Source organism: Lipotes vexillifer, unplaced genomic scaffold (genome assembly GCF_000442215.2).
Source record: "Lipotes vexillifer unplaced genomic scaffold, Lipotes_vexillifer_v1.1 scaffold479, whole genome shotgun sequence".
In the NCBI taxonomy this organism is placed as follows: Eukaryota; Metazoa; Chordata; class Mammalia; order Artiodactyla; family Lipotidae; genus Lipotes; species Lipotes vexillifer.
This window is the reverse complement of record NW_006796443.1, coordinates 2,795,726-2,814,749: the sequence shown is the minus strand read 5'-3', so window position 1 is coordinate 2,814,749 and position 19,024 is coordinate 2,795,726. Positions and strand designations below refer to the sequence as shown.

Below are 19,024 nucleotides of genomic sequence, written 5' to 3'. Positions count from 1 at the left end.
AAGAGGGGACCAGAGTTTGGGTGACTTGTCCAGCACTGAAGTGGCAGAACTTAGAAACCCAACTCAACTGACACTGCATTCCCTGTTTTCTTTCCGTCACACTCTGGAATAGTAATGACAGTCGTGTATTCAATATAGAAAATGTTTGGAGATGTCACAAAGTAGAAGGTCATTTGGAAGAGTTGATCATTTAATTTAACACATGTTTATTGCAGATTTTCCATGTGCCCTGTAACAAGTGCTTTGGGAAATAGAAAAAAAAAAAAAAATATGTATATAAGTGTCCTCGAGGGTTGAGGGAGCATATCTCCCCAAACTGAAAAATACAGCGACAAAAAACAGCAATAAAAATAATGTGTAGAATCAGGTGCTAAGAGGTGGTTCGGTAATTTCCAGAAGGATCAATGCCTGGGGCTCTGAGGGAAGATGTTATCAGGGAGGTGGGACTTGAGCTGTCTGGAAAGATACATAGGGCTTCAGTATTCACTTAATTCATTCAACACACATTTTTCCCCCTACTTACTTATTTGTTTATTTTATTTTATTTTATTTATTCATTTTTTACAGCAGGTTCTTGTTAGTTACTTACTTTATACATATTAGTGTATACATGTCAATCCCAATCTCCCAATTCATGCCACACACCCCCCCCCCGCCGCTTTCCCCGCTTGGTGTCCATACATTTGTTCTCTACATCTGTGTCTCTACTTCTGCCTTGCAAACCGGTTCATCTATAACATTTTTCTAGATTCCACATATATGCGTTAATATACGATATTTGTTTTTCTCTTTCTGACTTACTTCACTCTGTATGTCAGTCTCTAGGTGCATCCATGTCTCTACAAATGACCCAATTTCATTCCTTTATATGGCTGAGTAATATTCCATTGTATATATGTATCACAACTTCTTTATCCATTTGTCTGTCGATGGGCATTTAGGTTGCTTCCATGACCTGGCTCTTGTAAATAGTGCTGCAATGAACATTGGGGTGCATGTATCTTTTTGAATTAGGGTTTTCTCTGGGTATATGCCCAGTAGTGGGATTGCTAGATCATATGGTAATTCTATTTTTAGTTTTTTAAGGAACCTCCATACTGTTCTCCATAGTGGCTGTATCAATTTACATTCCCACCAACAGTGCAAGAGGGCTCCCTTTTCTCCACACCCTCTCCAGCATTTGTTGTTTGTAGATTTTCTGATGATGGCTATTCTGACCGTTGTGAGGTGATAGCTCGTTGTAGTTTTCATTTGCATTTCTCTAATAATTAGTGATTTTGAGCAGTTTTTCATGTGCCTTTTGGCCATCTGTATGTCCTCTGTGGAGAAATGTCTATTTAGGTCTTCTGCCCATTATTGGATTAGATTGTTTGTTTTTTTAGTATTGGGCTGCATGAGCAGTTTATATATTTTGGAGATTAATCCTTTGTCCACTGATTCATTTGCAAATATTTTCTCCCATTCTAAGGGTTGTCTTTTCATCTTGTTTATAGTTTCCTTTGCTGTGCAAAAGTTTTTAAGTTTCAGTAGGTCCCATTTGCTTATTTTTGTTTTCATTTCCATAACTCTAGAAGGTGGGTCAAAAAAAGATCTTGCTGTGATTTATGTCAAAGAGTGTTCTTCCTATGTTTTTCTCTAAGAGTTTTATAGTGCCAGGTCTTACATTTAGGTCTTTAATCCATTTGGAGTTTATTTTTGTGTATGGTGTTAGGGAGTGTCCTAATTTCATTCTTTTACATATAGCTGTCCAGTTTTCCCAGCACCACTTATTAAAGAGACTGTCTTTTCTCCACTGTATATCCTTGCCTCCTTTGTTATAGATTAGTTGACCATAGGTGTGTGGATTTATCTCTGGGCTTTCTATCTTGTTCCACTGATCTATGTTCCTGTTTTTGTGCCAGTACCATATTGTTTACCGTAGCTTTGTAGTGTAGTCTGAAGTCAGGGAGTCTGATTCCTTAAGATTGCTTTGGCTATTCAGTGTCTTTTGTGTCTCCATACAAATTTTAAGATTTTTTTTGTTCTGGTTCCGTAAAAAATGCCATTGGTAATTTGATAGGGATTGCATTGAATCTTTAGATTACTTTGGATAGTATGGTCATTTTCACAATATTGATTCTTCCAGTCCAAGAACATGGTATATCTCTCCATCTGTTGGTGTCATCTTTGATTTCTTTCATCTGTGTCTTATAGTTTTCTGAGTACAGCAGGTCTTTTACCTCCTTAGGTAGGTTTATTCCTAGGTATTTTATTCTTTTTTGTCACAGTGGTGAGTGGGATTGTTTCCTTAATTTCTCTTTCTGATCTTTTGTTATTAGTGTATATGAATGCAAGAGATTTCTGTGCGTTAATTTTTGTATCCTGCAGCTTTACCAAATTCTTTGATTAGCTCTAGTTTTCTGGTGGCATCTTTAGGATTCTCTATGTATAGTATCATGTCATTTGCAAACAGTGACAGTTTTACTTCTTCTTTTCCAATTTGTATTCCTTTTATTTCTTTTCCTTCTCTGATTGCCATGGCCAGGACTTCCAAAACTATGTTGAATAATAGTGGTGAGAGTGGACATCCTTGTCTTGTTCCTGATCTTAGAGGAAATGCTTTCAGTTTTTCACCATTGAGAATGATGTTTGCTGTGGGTTTGTCATATATGGCCTTTATTATGTGGAGGTAAGTTCCCTCTATGCCTACTTTCTGGAGGGTTTTTATCATAAACGGGTGTTGAATTTCGTCAAAAGCTTTTTCTGCATCTATTGAGATGATCATATGGTTTTTATTCTTTAATTTTTTAATATGGTGTATCACATTGATTGATTTGTGCATATTGAAGAATCCTTGCATGCCTGGGATAAATCCCACTGGATCATGGTGTATGATGCTTTTGATGTGTTGTTGGATTCTGTTTGCTAGTATTTTGTTGAGGATTTTTGCATCTGTATTCACCAATGATATTCGTCTGTAATTTTCTTTTTTTGTAGTATCTCTGTCTGGTTTTGGTGTCAGGGGGATGGTGGCCTTGAAGAATGAGTTTGGGAATGTTTCTTCCTGTGAAGGTTTTTGGAAGAGTGTGAGAAGGATGGGTGTTAGCTCTTCTCTAAACGTTTGATAGAATTTACTTGTGAAGCCATCTGGTCCTAGACTTTTGTTTGTTGGAAGAATTTTAATCACAGTTTCAATTTCATTACTTGTGATTGGTCTGTTCGTATTTTCTATTTCTTCCTGGTTCAGTCTTGGAAATTTATACCTTTCTAAGAATTTGTCCATTTCTTCCACATTGTCCATTTTATTAACGCAGAGTTGCTTGTAGTAGCCTCTAATGATGCTTTGTATTTTTGTGGTGTCCGTTGTAACTTCTCCTGTTTCATTTCTAATTTTATTGATTTGAGTCCTCTCCCTCTTTTTCTTGAGGAGTCTGGCTAAAGGTTTATCAATTTTGCTTATCTTCTCAAAGAACCAGCTTTTAGTTTTATTGATATTTGCTATTGTTTTCTTTGTTTCTATTTCATTTATTTCTGCTCTGATCTTTAATGATTTCTTTCCTTCTAACTTAACGTTAGTTAACCATATAACTTTGGGTTTTGCTTTGTTCTTCTTTCTCTAGTTCCTTCAGGTGTAAGGTTAGGTTGTTTATTTGAGATTTTTCTAATTTCTTGAGGTAGGATTGTATTGCTGTAAACTTCCCTCTTAGAACTGCTTTTGTTACATCCCATAGGGTTAGGATCATCGTGTTTTCATTGTTATTTGTCTCTAGGTGTTTCTGGATTTCTCTTTTATTTCTTCAGTGATCTCTTGGTTACTTAGTAACGTATTATTTAGCCTCCATGTGTTTGTGTTTTTTACGTTTTTTTTCTCTGTAATCAATTTCTGATCTCATAGCATTGTGGTCAGAAAAGATGCTTGATATGATTTCAGTTTTCTTAAATTTACCAAGGCTTGATTTGTGACCCAAGATGTGATCTATCCTGGAGAATATTCCGTGTGCACTTGAGAACAGAGTGTAATCTGCTGTTTTGGATTGGATTGTCCTGTAAGTATCAGTTAAATCTATCTGGTCTATTGTGTCATTTAAAACTTGTGTTTCTTTATTAATTTTCTGTCTGGCTGATCTGTCCATTGGTGTGAGGTGTTAAAAGTCCCCCACTATTATTGTGTTACTGTTGATTTCCTCTTTGATAGCGGTTAGCGTTTGCCTTATGTGTTGAGATGCTCCTATATTGGGTGCATATATATTTATAATTGTTATATCTTCTTGCATTGATCCCTGGATCATTATGTAGTGTGCTTCCTTGTCTCTTGTAACTTTCTTTATGTTAAAGTCTATTTTATCTTATATGAGTATTGCTACTCCAGCTTTCTTTTGATTTCCATTTGGATGGATATCTTTTTCTATCCCCTCACTTTCATTCCGTACGTGTCCCTAGGTCTGAAGTGGGTATCTTGTAGACAGCATATAGATGGGTCTTGTTTTTGTATCCATTCAGCCAGTCTATGTCTTTTGGTTGGAGCATTTAATCCATTCACATTTAAGGTGATTATCGGTATGTTTGTTCCTATTACCATTTTCTTAATTGTTTTGGGTTTGTTTTTGTAGGTCCTTTTCTTCTCTTGTGTTTCCCACTTAGAGAAGTTCCTTTAGCATTTGTTGTAGAGCTGGTTTGGTGGTGCTAAATTCTCTTAGCTTTCGCTTGTCTGTAAAGCTTTTGATTTCTCCATCGAATCTGAATGAGATCTTTGCCGGGTAGAGTAATCTTGGTTGTAGGTTCTTCCCTTTCATCACTTTAGATATATCTTGCCACTTCCTTCTGGCTTGTAGGGTTTCTGCTGAGAAATCAGCTGTTAACCTTATGGGAGTTCCCTTGTATGTTATTTGTCATTTTTCCCTGTTGCTTTTAATACTTTTTCTTTGTCTTTAATTTTTGTCAATTTGATTACTATGTGTCTTGGCATCTTTCTCCTTGGGTTTATCCTGCCTGGGGCTCTCTGCGCTTCCTGGACTTGGATGGCTGTTTCCTTTGCCGTGTTAGGGTAGTTTTCGACTATAATCTCTTCAAATATTTTCTCGGGTCCTTTCTCTCTCTCTTCTCATTCTGGGACCCCTACAGTGCAATGTTGGTGTGTTTAATATTGTCCCAGAGGTCTCTTAGTCTGTCTTCATTTCTTTTCATTCTTTTTTCTTTATTCTGTTCCGTGGCAGTGAATTCCACCATTTGTGTTCCAGGTCACTTATCCATTCTTCTGCCTCAGTTATTCTGCTATTGATTGCTTCTAGTGTATTTTTCATTTCAGTTTTTCATTTTTCATTCCCATTGTTCATCTCTGTTTGTTTGTTCTTTAATTCTTCTAGATCTTTGTTAAACATTTCTTGCATCTTCTCGATCTTTGCCTCCATTCTTTTTCTGAGGTCCTGGATCATCTTCACTATCATTATTCTGAATTCTTTTTCTGGAAGGTTGCCTATCTCCACTTCACTTAATTGTTTTTCTGGGGTTTGATCTTGTTCCTTCATCAGGTACGTAGCCCTCTGCCTTTTCACTTTGTCTATCTTTCTGTGAATGTGGTTTTCCTTCCACAGGCTGCAGGATTGTAGTTCCTCTTGCTTCTGCTGTCTGCCCTTGGTAGATGAGGCTATCTAAGAGGCTTGTGCAAGTTTCCTGATGGGAGGGACTGGTGGTGGGTAGAGTTGGCTGTTGCTCTGGTGGGCAGAGCTCAGTAAACTTTAATCTGGTTGTCTGCTGGTGGGTGGGGCTGAGTTCCCTCCCTGTTGGTTGTTTGGCCTGAGGTGACCCAGCCCTGGAAGCTACAGGCTCTTTGGTGGGGCTAATGGCAGTCTCTGGGAGGGCTCATGCCAAGGAGTACTTCCCAGAACTTCTGCCACCAGTGTCCTTGTCCTCACGGTGAGACACAGCCACCACCCGCCTCTGCAGGAGACCCTCCAACACTAGCAGGTAGGTCTGGTTCAGTCTCCTGTGGGGTCACTGCTCCTTCCCCTGGGTCCTGATGCACACACTACTTTGTGTGTGCCCTCCAAGAGTGGAGTCTCTATTTCCCCCAGTCCTGTCCAAGTCCTGCAATCGAATCCTGCTAGCCTTCAAAGTCTGACTCTCTGGGAATTCCCCTTCCCATTGCCAGACCCCCCAGGTTGTGAAGCCTGACGTGGGGCTCAGAATCTTCACTCCAGTGGGGGGACTTCTGTGGTATAATTGTTCTCCAGTCTGTGAGTCACCCACCCAGTGGATATGGGATTTGATTTTGTTGTGATTGCACCCCTCCTACTATCCCACTGCGGCTTCTCCTTTGTCTTTAGATATGGGGTATCTTTTTTGGTGAGTTCCAGTCTCTTCCTGTTGATGATTGTTCAACACTTAGTTGTGATTCCTGTGCTCTCGCAAGAGGGAGTCACACACTCCACACATTTTTTGAGACACTGTCCTCGTGCAGTGGCTCCAGCAGTAAACAAAATAGGCGTGGTCCCTGCCCTCCCAGAATTTTCAATGGAGAAGCGACAGTTATTATAGTGTGGTCATTGTTATATGTCAGAACAGTTCACTTTTACGCATCAAGTTAGCTGAGGGTAGACGTATGCATTAAGTAGAAACCAATTGCCTTTGGAGAGTTACTAAGTTTCCTACCCACGAACCTGTGTACTTTGAGTTGAGTTGACCAAACATTTGGTTTTTGGTGGTTGTTGTTTGTTTTTGTTCTTTTTGTCAATATGGGCCATACATGTAAAAGTCTAAACCAGCTGTAGTAAATTATATATAATGTGTATGCCTGTGTGCACATGTATACAAACATATATGTACACACACATACACATACATACATATATAAATATATATGTGGTTTCTCATTTAATATAACAAAGAACATGAGAAGAGAGCACAGGAGACAGGAAAGCGAGAAACAGAAAAAGGAAAGTCAAATATTGAGTTAAAAGCATTATACTTAGGATATTTATAAAATTCTCCAAAATGTTATAAAATTCATACAGTTGAAGATTGGTCTGCTATGGGATGTGTGTGTATGTACGTAAAATGACATTCTCTGTGGTTTGAACATGCGTTTATCCGGACTCCTTTTCGCTAAAGCTAATCTAGACAGTTGCTTCCTTCTAATAAGTTGAGAGCAGAGATTAGTGTGTTTCTGCCCGAATTTTCTCAACTGCCTAATTGAAATATTCCTATCGCAGAAATTACTTTACTCTTGTCTCCACCTCCCACTCCTCTCAGAAAGTGTTGTGTGACTTCCAGAGTAAGCCACAGCCTCAATAATTCATGATTTTTTCTTATGATTTTTGAGTCTTCTGACGTTTTAACCATGACCAGTTTATGATTTTCCCAGTAACTTGCCATGAAAAGAATTACAGCCCTACTTGTTACAGAAGATTTACCGCATCTACCGTGAATTACATTCTCCATCTCCTGTGTTAGCCAAACTGGTTCAACTGTGTCTGAGCCTTTTGCGCCCTTCCTGAGCATCCTTCATCATTCCCCTCATCCACCAACTGAAGTACACTCTGCTTTGTTCTCAGGGCTGCCAGCAGACTCTCTTTATTGACCCTCTCTCAGGGCCAAGTCCCGTTTTATTTGGTTAGTGTTTATATGTTTTCCTCCAGTCTTTTTTCTATGCAAATATTTGAATCCTATTAAATATAAAATCTTCTATTGTGTATTTTTATTAGCACCTTATCCTAAATTATTTTTCCTTTCTATAGTTTTATATTAAAATTTTAGAATAATCCATTAAATAAATCTTCCACAGTTTTCCTGTATTTACATTTAAGCTATTTCCATTTTTTTCCTCTTACTAACCAAGTTTCTTTGGAGAACATCATCTCTTCAAGTATGTAAAAACATTTTACCTTTTCTGTAAAATGATGATTGTATCTGTTTCCTGGGACAGTTGTGAGATTATAATGTGATAACTTCACATACAATAACTGCATAGTACCTACACATAGTAAGCATTCATTAAACATTAACTGTTATTCCTTCCTTTTGATGTTTTTCAACAAATAATATTGCAGTGAACCTTTTTTATGCGTACAGCTTTGCAGCAATTAGAATTATTTTGCTTGGATGGACTACTACATGTAGAATTTGTTGGTCAAAACAAATGAACATCTTAAACTTTCTTGTTAAATACTGGGTAATTTATTTCCAAAATATAAACGTATATTTAATATTTACTGACTTGATATGCAAAGATGGCATCCTGTTATTTTACTTTAAATTATTTTATAACTACTCCTTTTAAATTGTATCATTTTCCTGCATTTATTTTCTATTCATATTTCCTCTTTTGTAAATATATTTATTACTTTCATACTATATCCATTTATCACATAGGGTTCTGGGTGATTTTTTTATTAGCTTGTATTTGGTCATGACTTTTAAGCATTTTAATCTTTAAAAAAAGTTTTTTTTAATTTATATTTATTTTTGACTGTGTTGGGTCTTCGTTTCTGTGCGAGGGCTTTCCCTAGTTGCGGCAAGCGGGGGCCACTCTTTGTCGCGGTGCGCGGGCCTCTCACTATTGCGGCCTCTCTTGTTGCAGAGCACAGGCTCCAGACGCGCAGGCTCAGTAGTTGCGGCTCGTGGGCCCAGTTGCTCCGCGGCATGTGGGATCTTCCCAGACCAGGGCTCGAACCCGTGTCCCCTGCATTGGCAGGCAGATTCTCAACCACTGCGCCACCAGGGAAGCCCTAAGCATTTTAATCTTGACGTTCATATTTTCTAAAACTATTTATCCAGTCTGTATTTTGCCTCTTTAGTATTGTTCCTTTAAAAAAAAAAAAGTTTAACATTTCCTTTATGAGTCCTTTATGGTTATTTCATTTCTAAATACAGAAAGGTTTTGCCCACTCTCTACAGTTGATATATAGTCCTAATTTGCCATGCCTCCATGAATGTACTTCCTTCTTTTATCAGAAATTCAGTTCTTATGTATATTTCAATCTGTTGCTGAAATACCTATTTTGTACTACTGATCTCTTTTTATTCTGGCACCACATTGTTTCAATTCTTATAGCTTTATAGTATATTTATATGTAGTATCTTTTTACTGTACCCAATGTGTGGTGCTCTTTGTTTCTTTTTCCCATAGTCATAGGGCCACAGAATGTTGCTCCTGCCCAGTTTTCACGCTGGTGCCTCTTTGAGGCAACCTTTAATGCCTCAGAAGGGACATAAAGATAATTTAGTGTATCCTTCTTTCCAAGAAATCTCCTCTAAAATGTCTCTGACAGAATCATGGAGAGGCTGGATTTTATGCGCGCTTGGCTTTCTCCCAGAGTTTCCGGTATTTCTAAATGACCAACGCCTCTTCCCATGTTTGTTAAAATTAAATTGACACTAAATCCCTTTCCTTACTACCTTTTTTACTATTTATTGAGAGATTAAAATTTTCGGCAAAACAAGGCACACATTTTTCATGTCCTCTGATTTTAATCAAAAGGATTTCCCAGGAAATCTGATGCAGTTATTGCTGCCGTATCATACCATTTTGATGGGTCATTGTGAGCTCCCACAGTTACACCTCCTTCATTTTCCTCCCCTTTTATCATCACCCACATGTTCCCCACCACAATCCCATTCCCAGTTTCATGAAATTCCCCATTTACCTTCTTCATATGAAGTGCTACTTGAGATCATGACATTGAATTTGTTTCTTTTATCCAAAATATACCATTCTGCTGGCACACTGGTATACTAAATCCCATACTCAAAGTCCTCCTTTGTCTATGAGCTAATATTTCCCTCCTTATGGTATTGTATGTTTGTTTTATTCCTCATACTTTTAGATTTGTGGAATTTTAAATTTTTTTTTTTTTTTTTTTTTTTTTTTTTTTAAATTATCAATTCTTTCTGCATTGGTATAGATCCAGGTTTCCTAAACTGGCCTGTTGGAATATCAGTGTCCCACAGTTGTTAGGTAGGGTGGATGTCACGTAAGTATTTACGTGGCCTAACAAGCAAGGCAAATTGTGGGTTTAACACAAGTAGGTTGCTTTCTTTGTGGCTTCCTCAGAGCCTTTACTCTGCTAATGTGCAATGCGCAGTTTAAAAGAGTGGTATCTCCTAGGTAGGATTCCCTAGACATAATTTAGCCTTTTAAAAATATCTGTTCGCATCTCATAAGACACTAGAATATAGCCATCTAAACCAGACTTTTCCCATCAACTGTGGAGATCCCTCTCTAGGACCATCCATCTTTCTTTGCCTCGTATGATATCTTCCTTGTGATCTAGTTTACAATTTTGTTTGTTTGTGTTTTCACTGAACAGTGTCACTGCCTAATCTCAAGTTTCAAAATAATCCTCACGTGGCCTGGTGTTGCCTGAAAGCTTCTTCCCAGTTTCCTACAATACACGTTGTCTCCTTTCAGGAGCCCCCGATCCCCACCTCTGGTGTCATCAGCTGAAACCAAGAATATCAAATCCCGAGCTTTGACACCATCTGTGTGACCAGCTGCTCCCTTCCTATATACCCTGGCTTCTTCTCCAGAGTTATCATCATCAACTGGAAAGCTTGGAAAGCAGCAGCTGAGTCCCCAGGTATTAAGTTGCTTGCCCAGTCCTGCCTGGGAACGGGTAATATTTCCTGGATGTTCTCTGACTGTGAGATTATACCGTGCTTTGCTCTATACTTTTTGAAGTTTTCTTTCCTAATGTCAGCAATCTCTCCTTAGCTGTTACTGACTTTAAGTGGACATGTATCTCTTACCCCAGGTTTCTCAGTGTGCCATTTGTTGTATTTCAAATACATGTTCGGAAAAGGCATCACACCTCCCTGTTAGCTGTGGAAGTGCCACGTGCCTTATCACGTCTTAACCTGGAGCTTAACCTGGAGAGGGCTTAAAAGACCTCTTCCCTCTCACAGGTGTCCGAGTTGTTCCTTGGTTCCTACCTTGCGGTTTCTCCTGAAGCTCTGAGTTTGCTCTCAGCGCCTCTGTTCTCTGCCACTCTGGGAAGAGCTGAGATTTACAACTCATGGGGACAGTCCCCTCTCTGTCCTCTTCCTCTCTCCGACTCACGGATGTCCCCACTCATTTTAATTCCGCTCTGCTTCCTCAGAATATTTTTTCTCTAGTTTCCTCGTTGGGTTGTTTAATCCTCCCAGGAACAACTTTATCCTCTTCAGTATACCCAGATATGAAGAGGCATTTGTTAAATCCTTTCATCTCCTGAAGCATCACTCTTTTAACTGGGATTTATTGAGCCAAACATACTGAATACTGGGAATAAAAGACATAGACCTCACTCTCCTATATTAGACCCTAGTGGGGGAAACAGAGAAGAGGGAATAAGCAAATACAAATCAACGTAAGTGGTTCTGCCACTAGCAGATAAAGGGTGCTATAGGATATCACTGAAAAGCGGTAAGCAGGAGAGTCATATGATTAGAGCTGTAGTTTTTGTTTGTTTTGTTTTTGTTTTGTTTTGTTTTTTATGATTTTTACTGGAGTATAGTTGATTTACAATGTTGTGTTAGTTTCAGGTATACAGCAAAAGTGAATCAGTTATATATATACATGTATCCACTCTTTTTTAGATTCGTTTCCCATATAGGCTATTACAGAGTATTGAGTAGAGTTCCCTGTGCTATACAGTAGGTCTTTATTAGTTGTCTGTTTTATATATGGTAGTGTGTATATGTCAATGCCAATCTCCCAATTTATCCTTCCTCTAGAGATTGTCATACTGAGTGAAGTAAGTCAGGGAAAGACAAATATCATATGATATCTCTTATATGTGGAATCTAGAGCTGTAGTTTTACGGAGCACTTTTATTAAGTCCTACAGACAACTGATGGGAATGAGGGAAGATTGGCAGCAAAGAGATCAGATGGGAGGCTGTCGCAGTTTCCCAGGTAAGAGAAAATAATGGCAATAATAATCATGGTGGTGGAGACAGAAATGAAGGGACCCATGAGACATTTAATTATAGGAAAAAAAGAAAAAACAAACAGGAATTGATGACTGAGTCCATGTGGAACGTAAGGTGGGTAAAGAATGAATCAACAGTGACTCCTGGGCTTCTAGCTTTGGAAAGTGTGTAAATGGTGGAGTCATTGACTGAGATGGGGAAGGCTGGAAGGGAAAAGGGTGAGGGAAGGTGGCGAGTTTCTCTTTGGATGTGTTGAATATGAAGAAAACACGTGGTGATCAGTCACACGTAAGGGTCTAGAGCTCGTGAAAGAAGCGGGTATGGAGATGTATCTTTGGCAGTCACAGCACATGGATGGCCATTGACTCCTGTCCCTCCTAGTTACACTTTTGCCGTGAAATTAGAAACAGGCCCTCAGCTGCTCATGCAGGTCTCAGCCTAACCTCTAATCGCATCTCCAAATAGCTCATTCATCTGTGCCCTCTTTTGACCCACTAGATTGCTGTCTGTTGCTGGACTTCGAGGTTTGAAATAAGAGTAGTCAGAGACTTTAAAATGTAACCTAGGGATCTATACCCGAAGCCATCTCATCAGCGCACAGAGACACTCAGATAGGCTATCTGATGATAAACCATCCCCCATACTCGTTTTTAAGATGAAAAGTATACTCAGGCCAGCAAGCTTCCTTTCTTTAGTCCCTTCAGTTATTGATGGTGACACTCTGCCACAGGCATGATTAAGGGATGCAGATAGCCTGGTGCTTAGTAGTTGGACTCTCTAAAAGATGATGCTTGGTCCTCTTTTGTTTTCATTTTCCATCTTGTTGAAAGATTTCTCATTATCAAGTGTCAGAAAATAAATAGGCCCTTGACTCATATTTCACAATTTAAGTACCTGATTTCATGTCTCCTTGACAGTTCTGTTATACTTTCCACGGTTATTTACCCTTTTCTCCCCAGGACAGCAGGACAGCACATTGGTGTATTCATTCATTCACCACAATATTACTGAAAGTTCATAATGTACAGTGTGTGTTACAAGACACCAGAGAAACAGCAGTTTACATGACAGACAGGTGATGCTCCTGTGGAGATACACATTTCTAAAGAAGCAGATGTTATCCAAATAGCTGTGCAGGTGATTATATAATTACAGTTGTGGGCTGTTACAAAAGAGGGATGGGAGCCTGACTTAGCTCAGAGGGATTGGAGTGTGTTCAGAAAAGATTCCCCTGAAGAAGTGATAGTCGGCCTAAGACCCCAAGGATAAATGAAAATTATCCTGGTAGCAGGAGCGAAGAACAGGAAGAAAGGGCGAATCCGGGAAGATGAGAAAATTCTAAAAGCAGGAAATTCCCTGTGGAAAGGCCTGAGGTGATAAGAACTTGGCTCTTTCAAGGAAATGAAAGTAGGTGTATGCATGGGCAAGAAGCGACAGTTGGCATGGGGCAGGTTGGCAGGTTGGTACTTAACATATGTCTGGAGAGGTTGGCTGGGGCCAGATCCTGCCTGCCAAAGCAAGGAGTACAGATTTTATCTGAAGTGCAGGCTACTGAAGGATTTTAAACAGGGAAGCAACCTCCGACTCATGTTTAAAAGAGAAAAAAAGTCAGCCAAGTTGTTTTATAGGGACTGGATTGAAGAGTGGTGAGAGGCACCTGACCTCACACCTAGAGGCTTCTGGAAATCCCAGAAGAGATTAATGGTAGCATGGAGTATTGAGTACCTATTATGTGTCAGGCATTGCCGTAGGTGCTGGGGATGTATATGCGCTCCTGGAGCTTTCGTTCTAGTGCTTTGTTTATGATGTGTGTGTGTACAGTGTTCCTAGAGGTGAGAGAATTTGTAGTTAATTGTTTCCAAAAACTGTAATATTTGCTTCTGCCTGTACTGTGTATTGTATAAGGTAATTGATGTCACTTCAGGCAAATCAAGGCTTGTCCTCCAGTAACTCTCCACAAGTGACAACAGCCCATATCCTTTTGGCTAGAGCTGTTAGGAAATGAAAGTCCTTTCCAAATGCCTGCATAACATAATATAGTTATTTGAAATATAGTCATTTTTTTCTCTTCCATGGAATGAAGCACATAAACATTACTTGCTTTGTAAATTTACTCCTTTGTAGGTTGACTTCTTTTGAATTATCGATGTGTAATTTCTTTCTTCCTGTGTATGCCATAACAATTTTTTTGAAAATTTTAAGCTGGTTTCCGTCTCTTGATTAGCTTAGTCTTTATTTGGTCTGCTGTACTGTGGTATATGTACCAGTCAACTAGCGTGTTGAACTACGCAAGTCACTTTCTTACCTACTAGCCTAAAACTAGAGAAAATATATTCAAAGAACTGCGTGTATATTTATATATGTATAGATATATATTAAGTATACACATATTGCATAGAAATATATAACATGTACACGTGCATATACATCGCAAACACACGCATTCCCTAGCTTTCTTGGTTTCCTTTTCTTCCACTGGGATAGAGAAGTTTTGATATCTTTGACAGCAACATGAGCTGAAGGGAGATATTTGCATTTCATAATGGAAAATTGTATCCTGGCCCTACAGTAGACATTCTAATGCAGCTGGGAACAGAAAGAAAAACCAAACAGTTTTATTCCGATATTCAAATCAATTTGTGCGTTTTCTGTCCTGTGTGCACACATGCGTATTACTGTATATTGGAGTTTTGTTTTGAGTTAATGTCAACGCCTTTTATTTGTAAATATAGAATAATTGCATAGTGACTTCTGTATCTTGTTTCTTTTATTTCCTTTTATTTTGCAGCCTTATCACTTTCTGTGTCCCATATTGTGTTTCTGAGTTGTAGATATATCACATTATGCCTTTATATAATTAGGCTATCATGTATCTCACAGACTGTGACGGACTGTACACTTATACAAGCAAGAACCATATCGCATTCGTCTTTGTATTTCCTCTATCATCAAACACAGAGCTGGGTGCTCAATAACTATATAGTTGATTGAATGTGTGATTTGATTTCTTTATATAATTAATTATCTAAAATGTATTAATTTTGGAAAAGTCACTTTTATACCTGGTCCTTGGACTATTCTAAAGTATAGCTTTTATGTCATTAATCATGGTTAGATATGAAGGGTGGCCATAACCATCAGCCTCCTTATTTGATGTCTGTGAGATTTGATGTCTTTTTCTTCTTTTTATCTTCCCATCTCTCCTTATCATGCTTATTCTTTCATTTATCTTCTTATATATGTGAAGTATATTTATAACAGCTGTTTTAGTGTACTTATCTACTAAGTCTGTTATGTGTGATGTTTCTAAGTTCTTTCTATGGGTTTTTCTCCTTGTGATGGATCATATTTTTCTATTTCTTTCTTTTCATGCCCAGTAATTCTTTGTTGGATGCCAGACATTGTGAATTTTACCTTGTTAGGTGCTGGATTTTTTTTGTATTCTGTTAAATATTTTTTGTATTCCTTTAAATATTTTTGAAAGAATAAATATTTAAGTTTATTCTTTCATTTATCTTCTTGTACATGTGCAGTATATTTATAACAGCTGTTTTAGTGTACTTATCTACTAATTCTGTTATGTGTGATGTTTCTAAGTTCTTTCTATGGATTTTTCTCCTTGTGATGGGTCATATTTTTCTCTTTCTTTCTTTGAATGCCTAGTAATTCGTTGTTGGGTGCCAGACATTGTGAATTTTACATTGTTAGGTGCTGGGATTTTTTTGTATTCCTTGAAATATTTTTGAGATTTGCTCTGAGATACAGTTAAGTTCCTTAAAAATAGTTTAATTCATGCAAAGACTTGCTTTTAAGTTTGGATAATTGGGTCTAGAGCAGCCTTTGGCCTGGAGATAATTTTATCCTACTGCTGAGGCAAGACCCTACTTGGAACTCTATCCCAGTAAATTGCAAGATTTCCCCTCTCTGGTTATTGGAAATTTGATCGGCTCCCAGAGCTTTGTGAGCTTCAGAAATGGTACCACCTGCTCCTTTTCCGTGATTTTTGCCTTGGTCTTTCCTTCACATGCCTGATCAATACTCAGCCAAAGACTTGAGGGGAATCATCTGAAGATCTCCAGAGCTCTCTCTCTGATTAGCTCCTTCCTTTCCAGCGCTCGACCTTATAATTTCCTGCTGGCTTGGCCTCCTCAGACACTGAACTCAGGTACACCTCAGGCTCTGTTTGGGTTTCTCTTCCCTGAGTTAAATCCTCAAAACTTTCTAGACAGCAGACTGGGACAATCATAGGTTTCACTTCATCTGTCTCTCTTCTCTCAATAATCACTGTCCTGTACTTCCCGTTGTCCAATCCCTGAAAACTGTCACTTCATGTATTTTGTCTTACTTTTTAGCTGCTTGAAGCAGGAGGTTTAATTCTGTCCCTGTTGCTTCGTCATGGCTGCAAGCAGAAGTTTTCAAAGTCTTTTGAAAAAAAGTGTGTGTGTGTGTGTGTGTGTGTGTGTGTGTGTGTGTGTGTGTGTGTGTGTGTATGTGTGTCCCTAGGGACATAATCAGTAGCAATCTGAGGCTATGCTATGAATGGCTTTACTAGGAATACTGAAAATAATAGTAATAACTCCACCAGTTATTGAGCACCTAGTATGTACCAAATACTCTAAATACCTTGCTTCATTTAATCCTCTGCTAGCTAAATATTATTAACCCCATTTTACAGATAAGGGAACTGAACTTGGGTTAATTAACTTACTTAAGGTTAGCCAGGTAGAATGAGGCAGTGCTGGAATGGAAATCCAGGTCTGGCTGCCTAAACTGTTCCCACTCTATCAGGAATTGGGGGGAAATGATTAAAACAAAACCTCCTACATTTTTGCCTCAGGCCAGCCCTATCTTTACACTTTTACTTTTAAAAATAAATACCTCAGGTGGAAATATATCTTGGGGGATGGGAGGGAGTGATGATTGTAGAGATTTTTTTGTATTGCATTGAAATTTAAAAGATTTCAATTATTTAATTTTTATGCATATCATTTATTGTGCTTGAAATCTGGAGATTTCCATTAAAAGTTACAAGTTTAGGACTTGGGGTCCAGTGATCTAAGATCTGTACTAAAGTTTAACCAGGAAAAACTTAGTAATACAAAGTTGACTGCTATGAATAAGACCATGGTGGTCATGCCCTCCAGTTAATGTCAGTAATCAAAAGTGATCATAAATATAGGGCAGATATGTACATTTCAGTCTACAAATAAGTAAAGAAAGCTCTCCCAAAGGAAAAAAGAAACTTTGAACTTGTCAGTGATTAACACAGATCAGATGGACTTGAGTCAACGTATTCACTCTTGGGGAGGTACCAAATCCAGAGCAGGTGGGCTGGTTGATTTGGTAACACGGGTGGAGGGAGTTCTTGGCTGAAGGATTCTGTTGATGCTTTCCCAAAAGAGTGGGAGGCAAAGTTATCTGGTGAGGTTAGGTGGGCTGATGAGGAATGAAACGTTTGAGAAGGGAGAGCCCTTGAAGGCAGTCGCTGGAGGAGTGAGAAGAAGCTGACTGTGGAAATTTAGGAAGGTTGATGAACACTCATTGCGAGCCTGACGTGATTTCCCCCAGCAGTGTTGTATGTTCCCAGTGGCGGGGGGGGGGGGGGGGGGCTGGCGGGGGGGGGGGGGGGGGGGGGGGGCCACAGAGAGAAGGAGGGTGGCTTTTATCCAGGTTGGGTTTCAGCAGGTGGCTGAAATAAAAGGACAAGGGCACAAAGTGGATATGATGAGCTTTGCAGGAGAGTCATTATGGAGCCAGACCACACAGTCCTACAAGACTGGGGGCAGAGCAGTGAAAAGGGGGAGGACTGGTGTCAGGGAGAACGTGGAGGGGTCACTGGATGGGAGAAGCTGATAAGAGCAAGCAGGAGGTTGGAAGGGTTGGAAGGTATGAGGGAGAAAGGGGAGTTAGCTGATAACAGCAATAAATGGGGACCCTTTCTGTGGTCTTTGCAAAGAAAAATCCTTTTCATTAGCAATTGATGAACTCTCTCTCTGCAAGAGGCAGATGGTGGCTTTAGAGCCCGAGGTCTTGGGTTTGAATCCAGGCTCTTTCCATTAGCTGTATAACTTTGAGCGACGTATTTCCCTTCTTTGAGTTCGTCTGTCTGTAGAGGGGACGTAATACGCTCAACATCAGAGAACTGTTGCAGTTTCCACAATGGGTAATGAAAGTGTGGGACACAGTGTAGGGATCCAAAATGTTAGTTTCCTTTACCCTCATTGGAGGGCAGTGTAGGGAGGAGTAGTGGGGTGGGAGCGATCTTGGCCGACTCTCGATTTTAAGGGAAAGAAAGAAAGAAGACGTGGCCCCTCTGAACAGTGATTCCCTTGTTCTGACTTTTCTCCTGTTCTAGGAGCAGTGATAACGCTTCTGCTCTACAAGCCAAGTGGAGGCATCCACATGTACCAGAGCACACCCATAAATTGTAGCTCTGTGACAGTATTACTCAGAGTAATTTCCGCAAGTCGCTGTGTCAACTGTAGATTCCAGGGCCTATTTCAAACCTTCTGAGACATGAGGCCTGGAAATGACAACTGAAAACTTGAGAACATAGCTCCTTGATATACTTCAGGGCCTGGGCTGGCGGGGAAACAAAGCAAAACAAAATACCCCATTAGGCCTGGGAATGGGTAGGGAAACTTGTCTGATGCTACATTTCCCTGGCCTTAACTGTAACATAATTTTACGACTGATTTTTTTGGTAAAAGTACCCAAGCCATAAAGTACCTAAAAGGGAGCTGCCAATGCAAATCTAAAAAACATATTTTGAACATCTACTATGTTCAAGCACTGTGCCTAATCTTATCTAACCAGGTTTTATCTTGGAGAAAAAGGTCTTGGGCATCAAGATACACATCCTTGAACTATAATAAACTATATTTTCCTCCTCATTAGGGACATTTACTTGTTCTCATAGAAGGCACATCTTTGACCTTGAAGCTTTACTTCTGCAGGTTTATGCCTGTGGGTGAAGAGACACTTTATCCTGAAGGGCAAGGGGAAATACTGTAGTTTTCAAGTTCACTAAGGCTTTGCAACCATGAGGGCATCTTTAAAGAAATATTCCTCACTTCACTGGCTGGAACTCTTGTGGCCTCCATCAGTTAATGCTTCCTAGCCATGTATTCTATCTCAGC

The 19,024-nt window shown here is 39.3% G+C and overlaps 1 protein-coding gene across 2 annotated transcripts in view; it reads left to right on the top strand.

The window, feature by feature from the left end:
- ENOX1 (ecto-NOX disulfide-thiol exchanger 1) overlaps nt 1–19,024 on the top strand; it is a 309,422-nt gene that overhangs the window by 83,643 nt on the left and 206,755 nt on the right. The gene's annotated exons all lie outside the window — the stretch shown is intronic.